The sequence below is a fragment of the Hyaena hyaena genome, unplaced genomic scaffold, assembly GCF_003009895.1.
Source record: "Hyaena hyaena isolate Hyena2069 unplaced genomic scaffold, ASM300989v1 scaffold_86, whole genome shotgun sequence".
NCBI classification, from domain to species: domain Eukaryota; kingdom Metazoa; phylum Chordata; class Mammalia; order Carnivora; family Hyaenidae; genus Hyaena; species Hyaena hyaena.
Window position 1 is genome coordinate 1,755,220 of NW_024080721.1, and position 10,255 is coordinate 1,765,474.

General features: G+C 44.0%; 1 protein-coding gene across 1 annotated transcript in view; it reads right to left on the reverse strand.

Annotated features, from left to right (window-relative positions):
- DIS3L2 (DIS3 like 3'-5' exoribonuclease 2) overlaps positions 1-7,152 on the reverse strand; it is a 348,824-nt gene extending 341,672 nt beyond the window's left edge. Inside the window, exon 1 of the mRNA XM_039234582.1 lies at positions 7,113-7,152. The gene's annotated coding sequence lies outside the window, so the exon portion shown is untranslated. The remainder of the gene's footprint in view (positions 1-7,112) is intronic.
- Positions 7,153-10,255: the final 3,103 nt, after the last annotated feature.

Genomic DNA, 10,255 nt, shown 5'->3' on the forward strand with positions numbered 1-10,255 from the left:
AACATGAAAAAAAATTTTTTTTAATTGGAAACAATCAGTATGTCCATCAATAAATGAATTAGTAAACTGTGATACATCTACACAAAGGAATATTACTAGGCATGAAAGAGGATTCAACTACTGATATACTAAAAAACACGAATGAATCTCAAAATAATTATGCTGAGTGAAAGAAGCGTAACTACATGCTATATGATTCCATTTATGTAAAATTATAGGAAATCCTAGGAAATGGAAATTAATATGTAATGACAGAAAGGTCAGTGGTTATCTGGGATGAAGACCAAGGAGCCAGGGATATGAGGAAAGCTCTGGGGGGTGATGGATATATTCACTATCTTATTTGTGATAAGTATATACATATGTCAAAACTTAACAAACTGGGGGCACCTGACTGGCTCAGTGAAGTGTGCGACTCTTGATCTCAGGGTTGTGAGTTCAAGCCCCACACTGGGTATAAAGATTACTTAAAAACATTTAAAAATTTTTTGATTTAAAATTTAATTTAAAATTTTTTTTAATTTAAACTGTACACATATTACAAGCTTGTAATATGACAATTATTCCTCAATGAATCAGCTTTTAAAAAATATACTCTTAACTAGTAATCAACAATCCTTTACATACAAATTGGGCCCTAATTCATTCATGTAAAATTATTCCCTGTTAATAATGTGCATTTTAGTCATAAAATTCGTAGGTCATCCTTATATCTAAACTATTAAGAAAGACTGATTTAAACTGGCAAAATTCAGTAAATCATAAAGAAAACAAATGCTTATTGTAGCAAAAGAGCTTGAACAACTCAAATATTTTTTCTTTTAAAAAAAACTTGAACCTGGGTGGCTCAGTCAGTTGAGCGTTCGACTTTAGCTCAAGTCATGATCTCACGGTTCGTGGGTTCAGGAGCCACATTGAGCTCTGTGCTTACAGCTCAGAGCCTGGAGCCTGCTTCAGATTCTGGGTTTCCTTCTCTCTCTGCCCCTCCCCTGTTCGTGCTGTGTGTGTCTCTCTCTCAACAATAAATAAATGTAAAAAAAAAATTTTTTTTAACTTAAAGGAACTAAAAAGAACAATAAACCACGTAAACCGCTGCTTTTAAGTAGGATTAAACAAAAATAACAATGTGCTATTATCGCCTCCCTGGTATCATAACTGCTGCTGTAGTTTCATATTCAATCCTTTAAAATGGATTAAAACTAACCATGTGGCAAAGAAGCAACTATTTCCATGAGGAGAAATGCTCTCTAAATGAGAAGTTAAAGAGAAATGTCTGAGGTTTCTCTCTGAATCCCTCAGCACCTAGGCAATCACTGCAAACCTCTCTTCCTCATCAAAGTCTACTGAGAGTTAGAAACAATCCAATTTCATTAAAGGAAGCCTGCTCAGAACCTCAAGAGCAGAGTTCCTCAGTTAGCATCATATGACTGTCTGCCTCCTGGCGGTTTGGTCACCCACACTCTCCAGTCCAGCAGATAACAATACTTTTCTTCACTGAAAAGACGTTTAAAACTTCCTGCTGTATCAGCCTACTTCATTACTCGCCCTCTTCTTTATAGTCCCTGTAGCATTCATGTTGATATTCTCATGCCCACCATTGATGCTGATACTGGGACATGATTTATAGACGCAGCACAACGCGGTGTCATGGAAGGAATGTGGGCTTTGGAGTCAGACATGGGTCCATACTTTGGTCCTAACACATAGCGCCTTACAACTTAAGTAAACTCTCTGAGCCTCAATTTTCTTGTCAGTTCAAGGGTCAAATCATGTTTCTCATTGGACAACAACTGGTATTAAATGACATAATGCGTATGAATTATTTGACACATAGGAGGGGAGGGGGTTCCACAAATGATAACCCCCTTCCTCTTACTTTCTAATTAGAAGGTATTTTTCTGGGGCGCCTGGGTGGCCCAGTCGGTTAAGCGTCTGACTACGGCTCAGGTCATGATCTCAGTTTGTGGGTTCGAGCCCCGCGTCAGACTCTGTGCTGACAGCTAGCTCAGAGCCTGGAGCCTGTTTCAGATTCTGTGTCTCCCTCTCTCTCTGACCCTCCCCTTTTCAAGCGCTCGCACTCGCTCGCTCTCTCGCTCTCTCTCACTCTCTCAGAAATAACTTTTTTTAAAAAAACATTAGAAAAAAAAAGAAGGCATTTTTCTGAGGCAGGGTATCTCTGTCAGCCCTTATCAGTCCCAGGTGATTTCACCAGTGACATTTTCACTGTACTTTGTGCCCCCGTTAAAGTCCATCCCTGCCGGTATGAACACCGTTTCTTGTCTGCCAACATTAGTGCATCCCAGAGGAAGCTGTACGGGGATGTAAGAAAGGAATCTAAAGTAGTTGGATGGTACACCGATGTTCATACCAGCATCATTCACAACAGCTAAACCGCGGAAACAACCCAAGTGTTCATCAATAGATGAATGAATAGGCAAAATGTGGTATATCCATAAAATGGAATATTATTCAGCCTTTAAAAAGGAGGATATTCTGGGCCACCTGGGTGGCTCAGTCGGTTAAGTGTCTGACTTGGACTCAGGTCATGATCTAGTGGTTTGAGTTCAAGCCCAGCATCAGACTCTGTGCTAACAACTCAGAGCCTGGAGCCTGCTTCAGATTCTGTCTCCCTCTCTCTCTGCCCCTACCGTGCTCACGCTCTGTATCTCTCTCTCTCTCAAAAATAAATAAACACTAAAAAAATTTTAATAAATTGGGGATCCTGGGTGGCTCAGTCAGTTGAGCATCTGACTTCGGCTCAGGTCATGATCATGCAGTTTGTGGATTCAAGCCCTGAATCAGGCTCTGTGCTGACAGCTCAGAGCCTGGAGCCTGCTTCAGATTCTGTGTGTGTCTCTCTCTGCTTCTCTCTTGTTTGCTCTCTCTATATATATCTCTCTTATTAATTAATCTCTTTATTAATAAATAAATAAAAGAATATTATGCTAAATGAAATAAGGCAGTCACAAAAAAAAATACCATATGATTCCACTTCTGAGGTACTCAAGGGAGTGCCCAAAATCATAGAGACAGAGGTAGAATAGTAGTTGCCAGAGGCTGGAGAGAGGAAAAACTAAGGAGTCGTTTAACAGGAATAGAGTTTCAGTTTTATGAGATGAAATACAGTTATGGAGATGGATGGTGGTGATGTTTGTACATTATGAATGTATTTAATACCACCAAACATTTAAAAATGGTTAAGATAGTAAATTTTACCATCATAGGGAAAAAAAAATAGAAAAGTAGGTTTCTTCAGACTAACAGTTGACTAAACCCAACCATTTTCAGTCTCAACATGAGAGTTAATCACATAATTGCAATGCTGGGACATCAAGTTCTTGCTATGGTTCAAATAAAATGCTATCTGAAAAGTTCTCGTCAAATCCTTCTATCTCCCCTGATGTGGAAAAAAAGGAGCTTCTCTGCAGTTCCACCACTACCCCTCATCTAATAAAGATGACAAGAATTCTGGCTGTCTCCCTGATGTCACCAGTAATCGCACAGACAGCTGGACCTCAGAGGGTCTACAGAACCATTCCAGGCCCACCGTCTGCTTTGTGCATGTGCTCAGTAGTATTTCAATGAAAATGAACTTCACTTTTCACAGCAACTTCCCATTTAAAGTAAAAAAAAAAAAAAAAAACACTTTCTGAAGGTTCAATGGTCATTCTAAAAACTGGATTCTATAAGCCTAGTTATACAACACTACACGAATATGAAGTCTAGGGTAAACTGGGAAAACGGCAAATAAAAGTTTACAAACCTCCACCCAAGAAAATGCTTAGTTATGCTTTTCTGTACTTAAAATATGGAACTGTCTCAAAATTATTTCCAGTCCAATACTGAAAATCAACTGATCTGAAGGCATTCTGAGATGAGCACTACAAAATGTGGTACAAATATGATTCTTTCAAAAAACATTTAGAGCAATAAAACTCAATTGTACCTTGAGCTTGGGGGGGGGGGGGTGCAGGGGGAAGAAACAGGAAGATGTTCATTGGGTACAGAGTTTTAGTTTTCCAAGATAAAAAAGCCCCAGTGACCTGTTACACAACAGTGTAAATACAGTTAACATCACTGAACTGTATACTTAAAAATGGTTTAAGAGTGTAAGTTTTATATTACATGTTTTTATTGCTACAATTAAAAAGAATCAGGTCACAGAAGTTAGTGCCCTAAGAGTCATACTGATGCAAAAATATTTCAAATCAACTGACTTCTAGTGTCCAATACTAATCCCTAAAATTCCTTTTCTCCCAATTAAGGGGGAAAAAGAGTGGACACATCTCTCCGGTAGGACATGGAAGCTTCTCCAACAATAATGATGCTGAGGGAGCACACTGAGGAAATGAGGAAAGAGAAGACAATACAGATACTAAGCAAAGATAGAAATACAAAGCAGGCTGTGGAAACACAATCTAACAGAGTCATCCCCACCTGCAATCCAGGCAAAGTCTCTAAGTAAAACTGTATAGAGGCTTCTCTTTATTCCAAAGGTAAGAAAAAGTCCTCCACCTGCTTACTAGGCCCTGGGGCCCACCTCTCCAGCCCCCTCTCCCGTCAGATTCTTCCAACAGTCTTCCTGTCCTCTACATAGAGCTGTCCCCCAAGTTCCCAGGCCTCCCCATGAATTCTACTATCTTTGCCCGAGCTGTTTGCGCTGACTGGAACACTCTTCCCTTCCTGTGCATTCTTCAGATCTTAGTTCAAACGTAGTTCCTGTGACTGCCTTAAGTCAAAAAAAGAAAAAAGAAAAAAATAGCTGCAGTTTCACATTCGTGTGACTATTTGGTATCATCTGCTGAAGACAGGAGCCACGGATGCATTTACTCTCCCCCATTTCCAACACAAGCACAACATACCAAATAGGCACTCAAATACTTGTTAGAAAAGTAAATAAATGGGCACTGAAACTATACTACAAGAAAGCAATGAAACACTGTAAGAGGTCTCCTTAATGAATCTTTGGAGGATGTCCAAAGCACTGAACCTAAAATCCCTACTCAACTCTTAAGAGGAAAAAAAGTTAATTCAGTGCCTATATAAACTTCTCTGGCCCTTCTTTTTTTTTTTTTTTTTAATGTTTTCTTTATTTCTGAGAGAAAGAGACAGCGTGAGCAAGGGAGGGTCAGAGAGAGAGAGGGAGACACAGAATCTGAAGCAGACTCCAGGCTCAGCACGGAGCCCAATGTGGGGCTCGAACCCACGAACTGTGAGATCATGACGAGCCGAAGTCGGATGCTTAACTGACGGAGCCAACCAGGTGCCCCCTTCTCTGGCCCTTCTATATCCCTAGGCAAATGCTGAGCACCAAAGGCTGATGGGTAAAACATATGAACACACACACACACACACACACACACACACACACAGAATAGATAAAGCAGAACTACTCCTTGTTGAATAACCTGTTTTTGGTATTTTTTGATACAGTGCCTGCTGCATAGGAAGCACTCTAGAAATACCTGTCAAATATTAAGAGCAACATTTCACAAGACTCTTAAGTACATATGAACTAGTTACTAACTCGGCTGAAAACTGTGGTGTCTCATATAAAAGTAAGACCATCACAGAAGCAAAGGAATGAATCCCTTAGGTGGCAAAGCCTCCTGGAAGTAACCATATTCATTTAGATCTCAAACAGAAAAAAAAAAATACCATACTGATTTGTACGAAGAGTGAAACAGAATTAAGTGACCATAGAGCTTTAAATAAGGACTACAAAATGTCACGCGTGGGACTATTTCCCAGATGCTTAACATAACAAACTATTTAAGATTTCCTGTCCCCTCCAATACAAATACAAACTGTATCTATATTTTAGAGATATAATCCATAAACATATTACAGAAAACTCCAGCCCGTACTGATTCTCCTCCCTCTGACTTTGTATTTAAGCAAATGCTATTTTATAGTTTTCCCAACAATTTAATGTGCAGTCTCTTAGTTTACATCCTTTCACGTACATAGAACACTGTGGGTACTTGTTAAATACTTACTATAGCGCATTGATTAATGGATTTTGGTATAGAAATTCCTGCACTTTTATTCCCAAATGTCATTCCCAAAAATTGTTCGTGTGCCTGTTTTAACTCTATCATCATTAACGTTTATTTCTTTTTGAGGGCGTTGCAGAAAGAGACGGGACACAGAATGTGAAGCGGACTCCAGGTTCCTGTCAGCACAAAGGCGAATGTGGGGCTCGAACCCACCAACCTTGAGATCATGACCTGAGCTGACGTCAGACACTCAAAACCGACTGAGCCACCCCAGGCGCCCATATCATCATTCAATATAAAGTAGTTACCCAACAATGTTCAAATACGGTTTAGAGTTTTCTTAGAACCACACCTACAAACTTAATAAAGGGAGGTGCTCAGTATCACTGTGTCTTTTCAAATGTAAATCAGAGGTATTGACAACACCTGCCCCTACTTTCTTCAACGTAGCAAAATTCCTTGAAATTTTTCCCAAACTTAATCAGTCCCGGGGAGAGAAAATCGGAAGGCACAAAATCTAAGCTACATAATACTAACCGCACATCACTAAAAACAGGAACCCTAATCCCCGGGAAACGACCAGTTGAAAAATGTTCAATTACATGAGTCTCCACGATCAACCAAGCAGATAAAAGACATGACTTTGGAAAGCGCAAAGCAGCAGGCAAACATCAAGCATTCTGATTAAGTGGCTGCCATTCAAGGCTCCCCAAGTGTTCCATCCCTGCCAGTCCCAAACATCGGTATGTGGACCCAGGAGAACGCGTCCACAGGTGACCCGAGCCTGGGGGAGCGTCCTCTCTACGGCAACAGGCTCTGTTTAATTTTGGTTTTCTCATCCGCGCCCCGAAAGGGGCTACGAGGAAGGGCCGGCGGGACCCGGCGCGAGGAGCCGGGCCTGACAGGCCGGGTCGGCCGGGAGCGGGGGGCGTGTGGTGGGCAGGGGCGACCCGCAGCCGGGGAGCGATGCCAGAGGCGGAGGGCGCTCGCCCGGGGCCGCCGCCGCCGCAAGTGCTCCGCTAAGCGCTGCGGGCACCTGGCAGGCCAGGCCCGGGGCCGGTCCAGGGAAGGGGTCAAGGTGGGGCGCGCGGGGCGGGGGCGGGGAGGCCTCACCGTAGCTCCCGGGAGGCTGCCGCCGCCGCGGTCCCGCAGTTGCTAAGGAGAATGCTCTTCCGGGTCAGGGGCGCCGCCGTGTAGAAAGCAACGGTGGCCGGAGGGGGCCAAGAGCGCCGCGCGCAGCGAGAGCGCGGCAGAGACGGTGGTTCGTCTGCGGCGGAGGTGGCAGAGTTGGCCAAGGGCCAACGCGACTTCTGTGGCCCCGCCCCGTGGGGTCGATGAGCTGTAGCTGGTGGCTCTAGCTGGGCGACCCTGGCGGCCTCGACCCCCTTCTCCAGAGCCAGACCCCTCCAGGCGCCCTCCCGCCCCTGCTCGGGACCCCCCACACCACCCCCAGCCCGGGTTCTCGCCCTGCTTCTAGGCCCCCCGGATGGAGCCACGGCCGTCCTTTCCTGGCGCAGGGCTTCACTCATTCTTTCATTTTCTAGACTCTTGGTTGTTGGACACCTGCTCACGGGCCGGGGCTGGGCTGACACTGGAGATGAAGAGGTGGGCAATCCAGGCGCGGTCCCTGACCCCCCTCCCCGCCGGCCTCCTCAACCCCCCTCGAATGCAGACTGGTGGGAGCGCGGAGTATGCGAAGCTGTGGGAGCCTACCCCCGCACGGGTGGGGAAAAGCGGACTTCAAACAAGTACGAGGGTAGCGAGGCGTGTTTCAGGTAAAAGAGTGGGCTCAGTTGAGAAACGGACGGAAAGGTCAGTGTGGCCTGCCCAGGGAAGTGTGTAGAGAAGAAAGGATGGAGCCTAGAAAGCATCAACATTGTAGTTGTGAACAAAAGAAAGGGAACCTCCAAAGAGCACTCAGAATGTTCCTTGAAGGGGGTACCTAGCTGGCTTAGTCCGCAGAGCGTGTGACTCTTGATCTAGGGGTTGTAAGTTTGAGCCCCACTTTGGATGTAGAGATTACTTAGAAATAAAATATATTTTTTTTTTAAAAAAGAATGGTTGAAGGACTACTGAGAAGACCGTGGGAGAGGAAAGAATTCCAGTAAGGAGGTGGACACCAGTGTCAGATGCTGTGGAGATCAGGCGCCTAGTGTTGACCATAAAAAGTCAAAGTTCAGGAATAGGGTGTCAAAGTGACAGTGGCTTGAAACTGGGTGGTGAAGGAGTCCACCACCATATGCTCCACATTAAGGCAAGGAAAAGAAATACATTAAATTGTTCCTGAATGCCTTAATGTTTTTAAAGTATTTGTTAATTTCAGGATTCTTCTAATACCTGAAGTTCTTGAAGATGGGAAATATTAATTTAATCTTGTGTCTCCAGTGCTCGCCACAAAGAAAACCCTCAATCACTGTTTAAAGAATGTGAACCCATGAGCCTTTGAATTTTAATGTTCACACAGGTCTGAATCCTCCACCAAACTGTGATGTAGGCGAAACTTGTCTATTCAAACTGTAGATGATGGAAGAAGCCCAGCAGGGGGAGGAAGCAGAGGATGGCAAAGGATTCAATGGGTGGGAGGAGCCCCAATGGAGCCAGGGATGAGAAGACCCAGAAAAGGAAAAGAACAAAGTACTGATAACGTAAAAGCTGTGGTTTCAGAGCCAGAAATGGGAGATGAAGCCAAGGAAACCAAAAATATTAGAAGCAGCCTGGGTGGCTCAGTCGGTTAAGCATCTGACTTTGGCTCAAATCATGATCTCTTGAGTGTGTGGGTTCGAGCCTCATCACTGTGCTCTGTGCTGACAGCTCAGAGCCTGGAGCCTGCTTTGGATTCTGTGTCTCCCTCTGTCTCTGCCCCTCCCCTGTTAGCACGCTCTCTCTCTCTCTCAAAAATAAATAAACATTTAAAAAAAGAAGAAGCAGAAATAGAAGAGCAAGGACAAGGGCAAAGGACAATTATTGTACATAAGTTCCACAGACAGATCCCATTTGGGGACAGCCGGCAGAAAGTGTGGTATCAGCCTGTGTGAAGTCTACAGGGCTGGGTGACCATCATCTAGGTAGAATGAGCTCTGGGCTTCCTCACGTGGGCCAAAGGAAAGGATGAAAGGCTTGCCCCACAAGCATACCTCCAGTCCAGAACCAGTACATTCTCTTTATATCAAGTATTACAACAAGCTTACCCAGAAGAGAAATATTCTTCTCGAAGAGACTGTAAGTCTATCCACAATGGATGTGACCAGCCATCCATGGAAGTAAACCATGAAATTTGAAATGTGTGGCTGAAAAGTTTAGGAACACCCAAAATATCAGCCAAGGGACACTAGGTGTAACATAAGCAAGGCAGGACCACAAAATGGTTACAATTTGATAAAAAGAAGCTAAATCCATTATTATGTGAGCAGAAGGGATAAAGTCAACTTGTGATATAGAAAAAGCCCCAAATTAGGGGCGCCTGGGTGGCTTAGTCGGTTAAGCGTCCGACTTTCGCTTAGGTCATGATCTCGCGGTTTGTGGGTTCGAGCCCCGCATCGGGCTCTGTGCTGACTGCCAGCTCAGAGCCTGGAGCCTGTTTCCGTCTGTGACTCCCTCTCTCTCTGACCCTCCCCTGCTCACGCTGTCTCTCTCTCTCTCCTAGAAATAAATAAAACATTAAAAAAATTTAAAAAAAAAAAAAGAAAAAGCCCCAAATCCATAAAGTATAAAAGATAAAATCTATTCCTGTATTCTCCTGACAGCCTTGAATAGAGTATCAGTTCTAAAGAACTGTATTCTGTTGAAGGTCCAAGGTGATTCATCAGGCTCAACCTGGCTGGGGCTCCAGGAGATTTCAGTGGTGCTTCAAGAGATGGAAACTTATCATTGCTATGAAAGGAATATTTTTAGAGAACTGCAGGAGGTTGTGGGTGAACCCTGTACTTCCAGAATGGTGTTGGCATGAAAGGTTCCAGGTGATGAGCTTTGTCTGACTTTGGTCGCTGGCTGATGGATAGCCAATTAATGAAGCAAAATGCTTTCAGGAATGCCCAGAATATGAACAAAGGACCAGGGTTACCATGCCCTGTTGGTATATGAAGTGAGCCTTCTGCTACCTCCAGAAGAATCCCGTGCTGGCATTGGGAGGGATTGGGTCTATTATGAAATCCAAGCCTTCTGGGGGTTCAGGAATTATAGGCAGCTACAGTGCCCCAGAGTTTCCCAGATCGAGCCTGACCCTGATTCTTAACCACCACCATCCCCAACTTGATCTT